This window comes from Tiliqua scincoides, chromosome 2 (genome assembly GCF_035046505.1).
Source record: "Tiliqua scincoides isolate rTilSci1 chromosome 2, rTilSci1.hap2, whole genome shotgun sequence".
Taxonomy (NCBI): domain Eukaryota; kingdom Metazoa; phylum Chordata; class Lepidosauria; order Squamata; family Scincidae; genus Tiliqua; species Tiliqua scincoides.
In genome coordinates, this window is record NC_089822.1 from 171,524,961 (window position 1) to 171,540,811 (window position 15,851).

A 15,851-nucleotide genomic window follows, 5' to 3' on the forward strand; every position below is an offset into this window, starting at 1 on the left:
CCTAGCTACACTTTCCTGGGAGTAATTGACTATAATGGGGCTTACTTTTGAACAGGTATGCATAGGATTGGGCTCTGGGGGTGCTATCCCATCCACACCTTCCTGGGAGTAAGCCCCATTGACTATAATGGGGCTTACTTCTGAGCAGGCATGCATAGGATTGGGCTTTTGGTTGCACTCTTTTTTTTCTCAAATACACAAGCAGGCAATTGGCACGTCTCTCTACTCTTCTCCCCCACCCCACCCCCTTCCCCAGGAATATTTCCCCTCCCCCAAATCTCACGATCACAGTTAGCAACTCTTACTGTCCCTCCCCTCACTTGTCAGCACCTTCCAAAGATACAGAATCACTGCCTCACATTCTCTCTCTCTCTCTCTCTCTCTCTCTCTCTCTCTCTCTCCCCCACCCCCAGTTTAATCCTGCACTTGTTTCAATCATATCTTCTCACTGCCCCTCACCCACATCCTCCAGTATGTGATCAACCTGCCCTGTCTTTGCCAACACTTTCTGGCACTTTTGATAAGCATTTGAACATAGAATTTTTCCTCCTTTTCAGGAACCACATATACTTCCCTTTCCATGCTTCTGGTCAATTTTTTTTGTCATGTAATGATTTATTTGTATTAATTTTATTAATTCAAGATTAACTGTAATGTAGTAATTTAATGTAAGTAAAAAAATTGGTAGTGTGCCTTGACAATTTTAGTGCCTTTTCAGTGTGCCGCAAGCTGAAAAAGATTGAAAATGACTGATCTAGTCCCTTCAAGCATTCAGGCTTCCTGCAACCTGCCTGCATGTCACACTATTAGCTTGCATGCTTATAGAGTCCTAGAAAAGAAACATTTCACCACGGTAAGCATCTAAACATTAATGGACATGATGCTTCAGGGGCCACGGAGAAAGCATTCACCCATATCTGTGGTTTCTGTTTCTGCCAGGAGGTTGGCTGGAACAGATTCCTAAGGATATGGGGGGGACGACAATACCTGTACCTTGTTGACAAGAGTCTGAACTCCTGTTCATAGACTTCAACCACATGTGAAGGCTTTCCTCTTAGTGCAGCAATTTTCAACCTTTTCCATCTCATGGCACAGAGACAAGGCACTAAAATTGCCATCGAGTTTTTGACAATAGACAAGGCACACCATGCTGTCAATGGGGGGGGGGCTCACATCCCCCTTTGACCCTACTATTATGACCTTCCCCCAAACTCCTGTGGCACACCTGTGGACCACTTATGGCACACCAGTGTGCCATGGCACACTGGTTGAAAATGGTTGTTTTAGACTCAGTTACAGAAACTTAGATACAAAGTAGATGCCTTGCACAAACTGGGAACAGCACCCATTTTTGTTTAATCATAGCTTTCCCCAGCAAAATGTATGGAAGGAGCAACAAGGAAAGTATCGAGTCCTTTGCTTTTGTTCTGCTGTAGTGTTTTGTACTTGGTGCAAACTACAACTATAGTATAAATTGTAACTAAGAAGCAGTCCTCAGTTTAAAAAAGTTTAACTTCACCCAATTTATAGGCACTTTTAGATGCAGACCACACTGAAGCTGCTTATTTTCCACCTGCACTAATGTTAACAAGCAGTGCACATGGAGACATACTGGATATTCTGTTAATTGCTATCTGCGCTTGCCAAAGTGTGTTGATGTATGTAGATAGGCAAGCATTGTAGAACTTAACAGTTATATGGAAAAAAGTGGAGCCAAGGTGTCAAATGTATGTTTGAATAAAGCCCAAGTGGTCTTTAGTTCAACTACTTATTTATTTCTGCAGATTACCAAATGGATTTTTTTTTTAATCAGAGTAATGGCCCTATCCTATCCCCCATTTACGGCAGTGTCCCTCTGTAGAAAATGGTTCAGCAATGGTGCTGGGGTCTACTCAGACTGATGCTAGCCAGTCTGAATTGACCCTAGGCTGCATCAGGAAAATTTCAGGGTGGTTTGGGAAGAGGGGAGGGGTCAGGCCAGGGGAGTGAGGGGTGGATCCCTATAGCAGCTCCATGCACCAGATCCTATTACCCTCTTTTTATGACTGGTTCAAACCTATATTTCCACGGACTTACTCCAGCTATATAGCTGGTGTAAGTCCGAGGAGATAAAAGGGGAGAACCAGTCAAACCTACATAGCTGGTGTAGGTCCAAGGAAACCAATAGGACATCAGGAAGCCTACAGAGAGGTAGCTGGTAGCTGAAAAATATTTTCCCTTACCTCTCATAGGCCTCCTGATCCTCCTTCCACCATAGCATGCAACATGTGCCATCATGGTGTGGCTGCATGCTATAGGTTGGTGAGAGATAGGATTGGGCCAGAGGCTCCAGGGGAGGCTCCAGGGAAATACATGTTCCCAGGCAGGCAGAGGGATAGGGGCAGAATTTGGCACACAAACTGCACTGATCTTTGGTTTTCAGATTTTGCCTTTGAGTTCAGCTGAGTGCACCTTTATTTTCAAGCCATGCTGTCCCATGCCGCCTACACCCTCTGCCTCCTCTGAAGTATTTTGACAGTTTTTAAACACATCTGGTTTTCAACTGAAAACAGGAAGTGACATTTAAAGGCCCTCTAGAGGCCTTTGAAGGCCTTCTGAGGGCCAGGGAGGCCACATGTGGTCTCTCCGACCCTCAGAGTGCCTCTAGGGAAGGTAGCGGGTGTGGGGAAGCTGCACCTGAGGCACCCAGGTTCCACAGTGACTAAGAACACCACTGGAATTTGGCTCTGAGGAAAAGATTTAACATTGTAGTCAGAAATACAAGGGAGTAAGCCCCATTGAGCACAGTGGGACTTAGTTCTAAGTAAACACACATAGACTAGCACTGGAAATGCTGGAAACAAAATCAGTGTCAATATTTGGATTAGAAATGTTGCAAACTCTTATCTCTACATTTCCAAAATATAATGATAAATAAGATAGAGGTTTCTGATTTCTGTTGCTTGTTAGGTTTCAGTCTATTTTTTGGTCTCGGGGTACATTTTTGATTGCTCTCAATAATGACATTACAAAGGCAGCTATGGGATACATGCTTTAACAATAAAAAACTTATTAATGCCACAAAAATGTTGTTTCAGCTGTTTTTCTGTGCAGCAAAATAGTGGCACCCAGTGGCCAGATATGTGAAAACTTAACCCACTAAAGTTTTAATGACTTTTTTTAAACTAATGGAACAATGAACATTAAAAATAATTTTGGTTTACTCCTTGTGACCGCTGACTGTTTGCTAGTCTCTTTTTAAACACCTTTTAGAAAACATAAAAAATTCTAAATGTTCTAAACCACCACAAGGAGAGTGTATTCCATATATGCAGTGATAAGAATAAAGGTGCAATTCTCAAGGATCACTGGGCTGATTCTCACATAACACTTTCCCCCTATGGAGGGAGAATAACAGCAACCTCTGACACAAATCTGTATAGATTTTTCAGGAAACATTTGTGACTGATTTCTTTCTGGCTCCTAGTGTGTACAGTCATAGCATTTAAAGATAATGAACATTCCTCTGTTGAAGACACTGAAAATATTTACACTGGAATTAGTTTGTGAACATTTTTTGTTTTGTTTTGTTTTTGAACAATGCACAGTTTGAGACTTTTTAGCAGTTCTCCCATTTTCATTGCTATGAGAAAAAAAAAGAGCCACAACATCAGTCCTCTGCAAAGGGAAGCTTTGTTGTAGGAGACATTATTTATATTGTTTACTCAATATATTTTATTTGCTCAAGTCAATCTTTCTGTCTTCCTTTCATGTATTAAAGAAAGACAATGGGAGGGGGGAAGATAATTGAGAATCACCTTAAAAGGCAGGCCAAGAATTTAGCAAACTGCAACAAAGGCATGCGCATCTCCTAGCAGATGGAAGTCTGGTTGTATCTGTGGAAATATATTTTCCACTATTATGTACCAAGCTGTCATTGACAAACTGATGAAGGCATATGCAGGATGAAGAATTCATTAAGGGCCACTTCCCATTATTTGTTTTGCGCTCAGATAAAGGTACCAAAATACCATACAGGCGTGCCCCCTTATCCACAGGGGTTCCGTTCCAGAATCCCCCGTAGATAGCTGAAACTGTGGATACAGGCAAATACCCATCCCTGTGGTCCAGGGAACCAACCCCCTCCGGAGGCAAAAACCGGTTTCTCTGTGAAACCGGAAGTTGTGTTTTTTCCTGTTACAGAGCTCAGTCTAAGCCTGGCAGAGAAATTTGTCCCCGATCTCTGCTGATCTCAGACTCCCCTCTGGAGGCGAGGGGGGTGTGTGTAGAGGGGATCAGGACCCAATCCATGGATAACTGAATCCGCAGATACAGGATCCATGGATAAGAGGGGCCCCCTGTATACACCCACCTCTTATTGCGCTCACACACAAAAAAAAATCAGCATGTTCTTTAGTAAACCCTAGAGAAGCAGCAAACAGGTTAGCTTTTCAGTATATTTTGCCCTAAAATTTAACTCAGTGTATCCTCACTACCACTCACAAGTAACATGAAGCAAATGTATTTTGTTCTTGGGATCACATAATTGAGTACAAAAAGTACCATAAGAGCCTGCACTCAGTTTCCAGCCATTAAGTGGAGGGAAGTGGCAGGTGGGGAGAGTGTGGGGATAGCTGGAGGCAGTGACATCACTAGGATTGGTGTCACCCAATGTGGTAACTCATGATGTCATCCCCATGGACCATCTCCCATACCAATTTGTTTGCGCCCTGACCCCACCCCTGCTGTGTACAGGTGCCCTTCAAGGTGGTGCCCATCTGTCTGTCATTCTTGGCCTCAGTGAGAACTACCTTCACTTAAAAGGAGCAGACTACAAATTGGCAAGCTTGTCCCACAATCCCACATGTGGGAGCTTCCATCTCACCATGCACAATTCTCCACCAGCTCACAGGTTGTCACAGAATTGCAAACATTTGCCCATGTGACTGGCTAGCTATGTCACAGGCCACACCCTCTCCACAAGGTGATTGGTTCTCCCACCAATGTCCTCACCACCCCTCTCCTGCTCTCCACCAAATGGCCTCCAAACTGGGAGGTAGTAGTAGTTGGCAACCTTCAGTCTCAAAAGACTATGGTAGCTGCAATGAAAGGTCCACTGGGCACAGTTTGAACCAGCTCCTAGCAGGTACTAGTGAACAGGGTGGGACAATGGACCATCTCTTGCCTCTCTTTTCCTCTCCACATTCCCATGGCAAGGATAGGTGCCTTCATGGGGTTGAACACACACACACACACACACACACACACACACCCATGGAGTTACCTGTGCGGTCTGCATCCCCACCACATGCCCACCCCTGCACTCCCCTAGTGATGCCACTGGCTGGAGGTCATTTTATAGTTGTAATGTTCTGGGGAATAATGGGGGTCAGCATGTAAATGTCAACTCTCGCTCTTCCCCCTCCCCTCTGAAACATCTAGTTTTAACTCTACGTTTCTTTTTTATTTCCTTTGTTGCTTGTGTGCCCTTTATTACTCCTGCTAACTGGGCAAAGAGATGCCTTGTAAACATGGTTCCCTTATATTTTGCAAGGGAAGAGCTTTTTTACCTGTTCATCCCAAGCATACTGTCCCACCCAGGAGCTGTTTGCTGGTGTCTCCCTTGTGTCTTTCTTTTTTTAGACTGTGAGTACAGGGAACCATCTTTTCATTTCCGTATGCTAGTTTGCCAACCATTTTGTCAATTGTGATGGTTGTTTAAAACTGCAATGTAAATAGTACTATTAATTAATTAGAAAGAATAACATTGACAGTATTCATAATTAACATTATTATTCACCAATACTGTTAATAATAATGGACAACTCCTGCCATAGGTGACAAGGTTCTAGTCTGTCCAGTTACATGTGTGTGAAGACCGCTTCACTATGGCATGACAGAAGTGGGTACTACAGTTCCTTCTGAAGTTTACATATTGTGCTACATGATATTAAACAATGTACACCTGCTTCCACTATGATGCTTGAAGCATTCCACAGCTTTGTTGAAATCAGTGGGACTTACTTGAACATAATAGTGGGCCTTTGTACCAGTTCACGTCATAGCAGGTGCACCAAACAAACCTGTGTATTTGAGGTTGAGACTCTCATCACTCTTGCAGCTGAACTGTGTTCAAAGGAAGGTGCTGTTTGTGTGCTCCAGCTCCTAAAACGGCACTGTTTTTGAGCTAAAGGAACTGTGCAAAATGTGAGCATTACAGTCTCCATCTGAAGGCACAGGATTTCACAAACCATTCCACTGCATAAGACCATCCAATGATTGTAATAAATCTAGGACATAATCTGCCTTTAAGCCCTTTTCAGATGTTCTGGAACATCAGAGAGCCTTCAAGGTTAGAGAATCTTAGGAGCAAGCCCTCCAACCATCACTCTGTAGGCACACTCTCCTTATTCACCCTGGAGACAGTGTCGCAAATGCTGATGATAGAGCATTCACAATCATAGGGGAAAACTCTCTAGGGATAGCGTTTGTCTGAACACACATGCACTGTTCACAGCAGTGATTTTCAACCACTGTGCTGTGGCACATTTGGTGTGCCACAAATGGACTACAGGTGTGCCATGGGAGTTTGGGGGATGTCATATATTAGTAGGGCCGTTGAAGGATTTGAGTCCCCTACTGGCAGTGTGGTGTCAATTGCCAAAAAAGCTAATGAGCCTTGACTTAGCACCTTGTGGGGGTGCTGTGTGCTGAAAAACACTGAAATGTTGAAAAACTCTGATCCACAGGGAAAAGTGGAAGATGGGGTTATGCAGCAAGTAAGCAGGTAAGCAGTGGGGAGCCAGCAACCTCCCAAAGCTTATTTAACTGTGGTGGTTCTCTGTAGTTAGCAACGCTATCTGAAAAGGTGCTTTAGAAGTCAGACAGATTTGTCTCTTCAAACCCCCACCTCTTCCCAGATTTTGGCAATAGTTCTAGACTAAGCATTCATTGTCAACATCACCAATAAAAAAATCAGGAAGAGAGAGCATCCTCTGTACTGGTAGTCCATACTGAAAACAGCTTTGGGGGAAAAACAATAATCAATGAGTACTTCTCGTCTGGTCGGTCTTTGTATTTCTTTTGTTCTCCTTTGGTGTGCTTTGAAAAGAGACTCCCCATGATAGGTGACTGAGAGAAAACATGAGCAATAATAATAGGGAGGAAAGCTCATATTTTGTCTAAAAGCTGTTGGAACATCAAACTGTCACGATTCATTATGCAGGCTGTCTTGCTTTCATTCTTACTGTTATCTTATTCATTAGGAAATTTTAATTTATTATGTTATAAATTTTCTGATATATTTTCTGTAATGAGCATTTGATTGTTCAAATTTCTATTTACATTACATTGCAGTTTGAAATGAAATTATTCAAATTCTTATATTTGTTTCCTTTTTATGATTCTTGTTTTTAGTGGCTTGGATAAGTTATCAAAACAGAGAGCTACGGAACATCACTTACCATCTACTGGGGGCAAAGTGAGAGATAATTGTCACTGTTTACCATCACAACAAGATACAAAAGAGTGTAAAAAATGCTTCAAACTAATGCTGCAGTTCTAAGCAAACTTACTAGGAGCTTAGTCCCACTGAACTCTGGGCAAATTATTTCTGAGAAATCTTGGTTCCTATCAGACTGTTAGGGCCGAGTCCTATCATTCCCCTACACCAGTGTTTCTCAAAATGTGGGTTGGGACCCAGTAGATGGGTCATGAGCCAATTTCACGTGGGTTCCCATTCATTTCAAGGTTTTATTTTTAATATATTAGACTTGATGCTACCATGGGATGTAACTGCATTTGGGGAAATGTTACAGACTTATACTTTTTACAAGCTACTATGTATATTCTTTTAACAATGATAGTAAATGGGACTTACTCCTCGGTAGGTGCGGGTAGGATTGCAGGCTAGGATTGTAAAAAATTTTCCTACTTGATGTCACTTCCGGTCATGACATCACTTCTGATGGGGGAGAAGTTCAAGAGGCTTGAACAAGGTAAGGAAAAATCTTTTCCCTTACCTCCTCATAAGCCTCCCACTCACCAATGGGTCTCCTCAGACCTGTGCTAGTTCTTTAGCTAGTGCAAGTCCAAGGACAGACAAGGCCACTAGGATATGGTCATACTTTCATTCCCCTCCCCTTTATTTGTTATGGTTTTGGATGGTGCTTCAGTAAATTTATGCTATCCACAAGGATGAATAATAGCCCAGTAGTTGCCCTGAGGACTTTGCCGCTTGAGAAAAGACTTGGAAGAAAGGTAGGCAGTCATCCTTCCCCACCCTGTGTATGTGGGTAGGGGCATTTTTTGTCCAATGGTCCTTTGCACAAGTTAGGGGATGGGCCAGCAGCCAATTCATATCAGTTGCCTTCATATCAGTTGCTAGAAGACTTCTTGACAAATTTATGCCTCATTATGTGGCAAATGTATGAACCGGGCTAATAATATTCCTGCCACTCGGGCCAGAAGAGCCCTGCAAGGCATCAAGTCATCCAGCATGAGATTGCTGGCTTTCCACTGATCATTTACTGCAGGTTTTTTTTTAAAAAAAAATCTTATAAAATATGCCTAATTTAAAAGAAGCAAAAGTTTTAGCCAAGAAAGTTTCCCCCTCTCACCTTCTTTTCATACCAGAACCCATGCTAGTTTGATGGCAGTGTCTGCTTAGCTGGAAAATTCATATCTTATGTTGAATTATTCTAAATCAGGCAATAAAACTGATTTCAAAAGAGAACCTTGAGAAATAAAATATGAAGGTTTTAAATAAGGCATGCTTAATGTCTCATGAGTCAATAAAATTACTTTGTGGTTTAGGCTGATTTTATATTATTAATAGGGCTGAACAACAATCTCTAGCAAATCTCTTCTTCCACTGGTAATAACTTTTTTCTAGTGCAAACAGAGAAAATAGGAAGATGTATTGGGAGATGCTAATGACTGTGAAATTAAGATCTAAAAAAATTGCATAAACTCTGAGTAGCCGGGATTTTATTGGAATGCTTAGATTTTGTAACAGTAATTGTGTTACAAGATAACTTTCCCCTGCGATTTATTCTTTACTTTTAATACATATTTCTCTTGAAAAAAATGAGATGAGGTATAAAGTCTGGGAGTTATATGTGTGGATTTTTAATCAATGTTTCCCAGAGAACGGTGCTATGAAATGGATGGAAGACAGAATCTGCTATTGCCTGTCATGACCCAAGAGATACAGTTGGCATTCTAAGCTGCTGATAGTCTCAAGGGGACAGTGAGAGAAACAAGGTTTAAACTCTAAAGCAGAGATCTCCAAACTGGAAACCAAACTGGAGACCACTGTGCAACTGGAAAGGCACATCTGGCAAGACTAGTACTTCTGTTGGGGAGCCATCCCTCCTGATTCCCCTTAAACTGAGCTTCAGTCTGCCTCGCCAGCCCAGAAATTCAGGCACAGTGGCTGCTGGGGCAATGGAACCTGGAAGCAGCTGGCTCAGTTTGGGGGAGATTAGCAGCAAGGAAGGACAACTCTCCCATGGAACAGTAAGTGCCATTCACGCAGGAGAGAGAAAAGGCAGGATGTCGGATCCATCCCACGAGACAAGGTCTGGAGAGCCCTGCTCTAAAGAACAAAACATCAAGTATAACTAATCTGGCAAACAAAGGCCTAAGGACTGTAGTATGCATGAGGTAGCGAAGAGAGATAAGTATTACCCCTGGATGGTGGAAAACATATTGGCACTGGGAAGTCCAATAGCTGCTGTAAGCTTGTGCAATCTCATCCCGTTCTAGTTTCTGGTGCATCTTGTTGGCTCTGCACCAAGTGGTCTTTCAATAAAAGCTTCCATGGTTGTGAGGAGCAGAGCAAGAGGGTGGATATGAAGAGGGAAATCTGCAAGATGGATGGAGGTCAGGTCCCAAACCTATTTGAAATTTTTTTTCCTGTGGAAGGAGGGGCAACACAAGTATCCAGTTTTGAAGGTAGCTAAGTCATTGTCATTAAGAATGCCCATCTCATCACCCCCAACTAGCATCATAGGTAATATCAAATATACCGTGAAGAGAGACCTCTACCCCATCCCCTCAAACAAGCTGTTGCATCAAGGTGTAGCCAAAGATGCTTATGTGGGTAACTATTTTGAGTCAATGACTAATTTACCACCCTAATCTTTCTGCTCAGTCAGCTCACAAATTCTCTAGCCTTCTGCATCCCTATGTCCTTCATAGCAGCACTTTGCAGGAAGTATAGAATCAAGGCTGAAAATGTTGAACCCATTTTTGATCAATTTACATTTTTCCTACTTTATGCTTTTAACTCTAAACCCAAAGATATTTGGGCGGGGGGGGGGAATAACGTGATGTGCATGTAACATGACTCTGGCACGCCTGGTGTCTGATGTTATGAACTGGTACAAATTTAATGCTTAACCATGGTTAATAATTACCATAATTTGTTGCTTTACCGCCCAATCCTAAGAGGGCCTTATGCTGTATGAAGTAGCCATCTCTCTACTGGGGAGAGAACTGGGGGAATGGATAGCAAAATGGCAGATGCACTTCAGCGTAAGTAAGGGTAAAGTGATGCACATTTGGGCAAGAGATCAAAATTTCACATATAAGCTAATGCAGCATTTCCCAGACTGGGTTGTGACACACTGGTGGGTCATGACCCAATGTGTGGTGGGTCACAATCTGATGTCCAATGCTTTGCTCTTGGAGGCTGCTTCACGCCAGCCCACTCCATTGGCCTCTGCAAGCCCCAGAGCTCCTCCCAGAAATGACTGGAAGAGACTTTCTATTTACTTCCAGTTTGCACCTGTGACTTTTGGCCACTTCTGTGAGGCATTCTGGAACCTACAGAGGCCAATGGAGTGGGTTGCAGGCTCAGAGGAAGCAGCCTTTGGCAGCTCTCAGAAAGGCGTTACAAGCAAAGCATTGAGCATTGGATGTCAAGCCACCTCGAGGTGGGTACCAGTGCTCAAACGTTTAGGAACCACTGTTCTAATGGATTCTGAGCTGTCTGTGATGGATCAGGAGGGAGATATTGATGTGGTGGTGAGCAGCTCGATGGAAGTATCACACCAGTGTGACCTGGTAGTGAAGAAGGCCAACTCCATGCACGAGATGCTTGGGATAAGTTTAAAAAGGTTTGAGAATAAAACAATATTATAATGCCAATGCACAAATCAAAGGTAAGACCACATCTATAATATTGTGTCCATTTCTGGTTGCCCCATCTCAAAAAGGACATTGTGGAACTTGAAAAGGTACAGAAGAGAGAGATCAAAATGATTTGTGGGCTGAGGCGCCTCCCTTACAAGGAAAGGTTTCAGCGAACACTCTGGTGGTACTGCTGCATTGGTGGAAATGGATTTAGTTAAGATTAGACTGTAAGCAATTAGGTAACAAGCAATTAGGGATGGCCGGATCCCAAAGGATCTCCTCTATGGAGAAATTGTGCAAGGAAAGCGCCCTACAGGTAGACCACAGCTGCGATACAAGGACATCTGCAACAGGGATCTGAAGGCCTTAGGAGTGGACCTCAACAGGTGGGAAACCCTGGCCTCTGAGCGGCCCGCTTAGAGGCAGGCTATGCAGCATGGCCTTTCCCAGTTTGAAGAGACACTTGGCCAACAGTCTGAGGCAAAGAGGCAAAGAAGGAAGGCCCATAGCCAGGGAGACAGACCAGGGACAGACTGCACTTGCTCCCGGTGTGGAAGGGATTGTCACTCCCGGATTGGCCTTTTCAGCCACACTAGACGCTGTTCCAGAACCACCATTCAGAGCGCGATACCATAGTCTTTCGAGACTGAAGGTTGCCAACAAATTAGGTAACAGTGCTAGTCAGATTTTTTTTTACACCAGTATTGGAAGCCTGAAGTCTGTTATCCAGCAGAACATAAAATCTGACTGAAAACCCAATTGGCTGCTTGTAACACTAACTTATGGTAAACCCATAACATTTTGGACAAGACAATGCAAATTCGTTTTTTTAAAGCCTTCTTGTGGGAAAAACAGTGTTGTGTGAAAGGTTTTTAGATTTAAATATTCAGATCTACTTTACAGAAGGCTAAAGTAACCTTGCTGTTGCATTGTTACACTGGCCAGGTCCCACAGATACAGAGATGCAACACCCTGCCAATATGAATTAAAGTTTTGGTATTTTTTTCCTTTTTGATCCAGTAAGGTCAAGCTCTCAGACAATCCTTGGAAGTGCTAAGTATGACCTCCTGCTCACCTCGTTCTTGAAGGAACTTTTGGCATATCCTCAAGGTGGGAATGGATAAGAAGCTTTCTGATGATTCAGTAGTTAAAACTACTATCAGGAATTTGATATGCCTCCAAGGCATTATTTTTCTGCTTGTGTCTGTTGGATTGATATGAGCTTTCTTCGGTGGTTTAATTACGCTCATGAAATATATAGGGCCCAATTGCACTGATGCAGAATCTTTAACATTTTCCCTGGCTATGTCACATCTTGAGGATAATTAATCTGTTTTAGGAGGCTTGCCTTAATCCAGTGATTTTCAACCTTTTTCATCTTGGGGCACACTGACAAGGTGCTAAAATTCTCAAGGCACACCATCAGCTTTTTGATAATTGACACCAAGTTGCTGGTGGGGGGCTAACATTCCCCTATGGCCCTAATAATAAATAACCCTCTCCCAAATTCACACAGCACACCTGCAGACCATTCTCAGCACACCAGTGTGCCATGGCACACTGTTTGAAAATCACTGTCTCTGGCTTTTATTGACCAAGTTGGACAAAACATGGTACATGAAACCTTCTTTTGTAGATATCATCTGAACAGTTCTATGCCTGAGCAATGTTTGTATGGCTGCCTGAGAAAAAACAAACCAGCATTACAGACATATCATACATAAAACAGTGTTGCACCTTCCGCCAGCCTTATTCCTTCGGGGAGACTTCTGGCAATCAGAGAGACAAACATTGTTGTAATGGAGAATTCTTCTGGCTATAGCCATTTTCAGTAGCAGAGGCTAGATTCTTTTTATAAAAGATAAATCTACATATAATTAGATAATAGTGATGACATTCTCCTTGCTTCTTTTCTTCTGCATCATTCTCATTTAATGCCTTCTAAAAATATCCCAGATGCCATAGATAAAATGCGGCAGGCGCTCCTGTGTTGCTGTGCTGTGTTGCCTTTTGAACTCCAAAAGGCAAAGGGAATCTTGATGTACTGGTAAAATAACCTCTTGGAGAAACGCAACAGATGAGCCCGGCATGCTCACAAGCAACAGGAGAACCTAGCAGGAGGAGCTGGTGTGTGGGCGTGTGCCCTAGCAATATTGAGGACAATCAACTCCAATCAAAGGAGTACAGGCAGTTGATCCTACAGTCAGCCAAAAAAGGTTGTACTAGGAGAGAGCCTAACAGCCCAATCCTATCGTTGTCATCCTTGCCGCTCCAAAAATGGATGTGTTGTATCCAGCTTTTGGGGGGGGAGGGGGAGAGATGAAGAGACTGCATCAGGGAAAGGAGATTTGAATCTCCTTACCCCTGCATAAACCTCTGGCTCTGCTATGGTTCTCCTGAGACCTGCAGTAATGATTCTGCTAATGCAAGTCCAAGGAGAGGAAGGGGGCAAGGAGGCTACCGAAAAAGGGGATAGGATCCAGCACATGCATCGCTGATGGATCCCCCATCCCTGCTCCCGTTTGCCTTCCCCACCCCTTCCCACCTCTCCTGCTGACTTACCTGCTCTGGTGGGTGGCGGGATTGCTGACAGTGTATTCAGGAAGACTTTGGCTTTTCTGCCAGTGTCCCAGCAGTGCACAACTTCACGTGCTGCTGGAAAGCACTTTATGGTGCTTTTGCAGCAGTCACCACCAGTCGTAACTTTCTGCTTGTGGTGAGGCATCTTCTAGTTTCTTGCTTCCTGATTTGAAAAGAGCTACTGTGCTTTCACCAGTTACATGTGAAGATGAGAATAGGCAGATGATGTTTCTGATTCATAAGGATGAGCAAAATATACAAATGCTTCCAAATATACACAATTTACATCTACACTTTCTCTTACCCTGAAGTTTAGGAAGATTCTTCTGAAAGGAAGAGACATTAGGCAACCTTAACCCATTTCTGCCCAGCCCACAAGTGTACACATTTGATCCCTGTTAAGTATATACAACGTTGGGCAGAAATGGCTTCAGCACTAAATGCCAACTGTTTATGGCATTCTCCAAATAACTGGAAAAATACTACCAATTAATTTTTTTTTAAAAAGTAACAATAAAAGTGAGCAACACCTTTATATGCTATAGGAGCAGAAGGAGAGGTTATGTCAGTTAAATTATTCACTGTGAATTGCTGGTCTGTCTCTACACCAAAACCAGCAAGCTTAGCATCATTATGCATTTAATCCTCAAAATCTTTCATTTTATTAATATCACATGGACTTAAAAACCATCAGGATTCCTCCCCCCCCCCCCATAACTCATCAGGTTGGTATTCAAATATAATGTCAAGAGAGAAAGTTAGTTAAGATGCAGTCTAGTCTATTAAAATGGAAGAGCAGCATTACTTGGATTTGGAACTTTAAAATGCAACTCTGGCTGACTGGAAGCAAGGAGACAGGAGCTTGCCAAATGTTCCCTGTAAGGCAGATGGAGAGGTAACTAACAATCTTGCTAAAGTCATTTTGGCTCCCGTCTTCTGAGTACCCATAAAACTCACAGAGTTTCTCTTCAAATTAACTTTATTACAGCACTCTGAGAATACTCTTCGAGTTTTTCTGGTGAACCTTGCCATTTTTTTCCAGAACTCCGTATGGATTATTCAGTTCCTGATTATTTTCTTGCATCCTTTGTTTAACTAGAATTACATAATTAGCATTGATGGCTGAGGAACCTCTATGGAATATATTCAGGAGTTACTATCATCTTCACCCCACGCTGAAGACTGTACTCCTGTGTAGAAGTTTTAGGAATTCCATTAAAATCCATTGGACGTATTTGCAAGTAATATATTCAACACAGGGTTATTTTAAATCTTCTCAATTACATTAATACCCCAGCCTAATAAAGTGATGAGTTCTCCATCTGCAGAACAACTAATTGCCACATAAAATGGTGGTTACATATGGCTAGATATGCCCTGGAAAAGCATCTGTTCCAGGAACTGAATGAAGTTATTCTTGCAAAACAAGAAGAATAAACATGTGCTTTCTGGTCCACAGTATAATCTTACAGCTAGCATGGTTTGTTTTTTTTTTTTTTTTTTCCTTATTATGCAGGCTGTGCACTGTATGATTTGAAAGCACCAAATAAGCACTTTTGTTTATGCTTTTTCCAACTGAACATAAACGTATGACACATGTATTGTCATATTATAGTTCAATTAGTATTTCACTAGTCTTTTGATTGATCAGCCTAGATAACATTTAGTAGTTTTTCTTTATAATACATCCTCATGCACAAGCAGCACTTCTGTGTGACAAGATAAACAAATGGCTTCATAGAGGACTTCTTCCCCTTGAAGAAGAAGGTGCATGTGTGGGCCTTTATCGGGCCACTGCTAAGTTTGTTACAAGTTCAACTGAAAGTTTCCTTCTTCTCTTCTGTCAGTTACTGGTATATAAAATTTTGAAACAGAATTCTAAATCATACCCATGGTCCAATTCTATGGGCTATTTACAACAGTGGGTCCTGCAAACTGCGGTTTTAAATGCTGCAGCAGTGTCGTAAAAGGTGAGCTGTTGTCATGAACTTTGGGGCCACTGGTACAGATGACAGGAGGCCCCACACATGCTGCAGCAGCAGCTGGACAGGAGCAGGTCAGATGGCAGAGGAAATGGTTTAGGGGAAGATCAGGGCAGGGAGGTGGCTGAACCTGGGTGCGGTTTGAGGGCAGGAAGGGGTAGATTTCAGCAG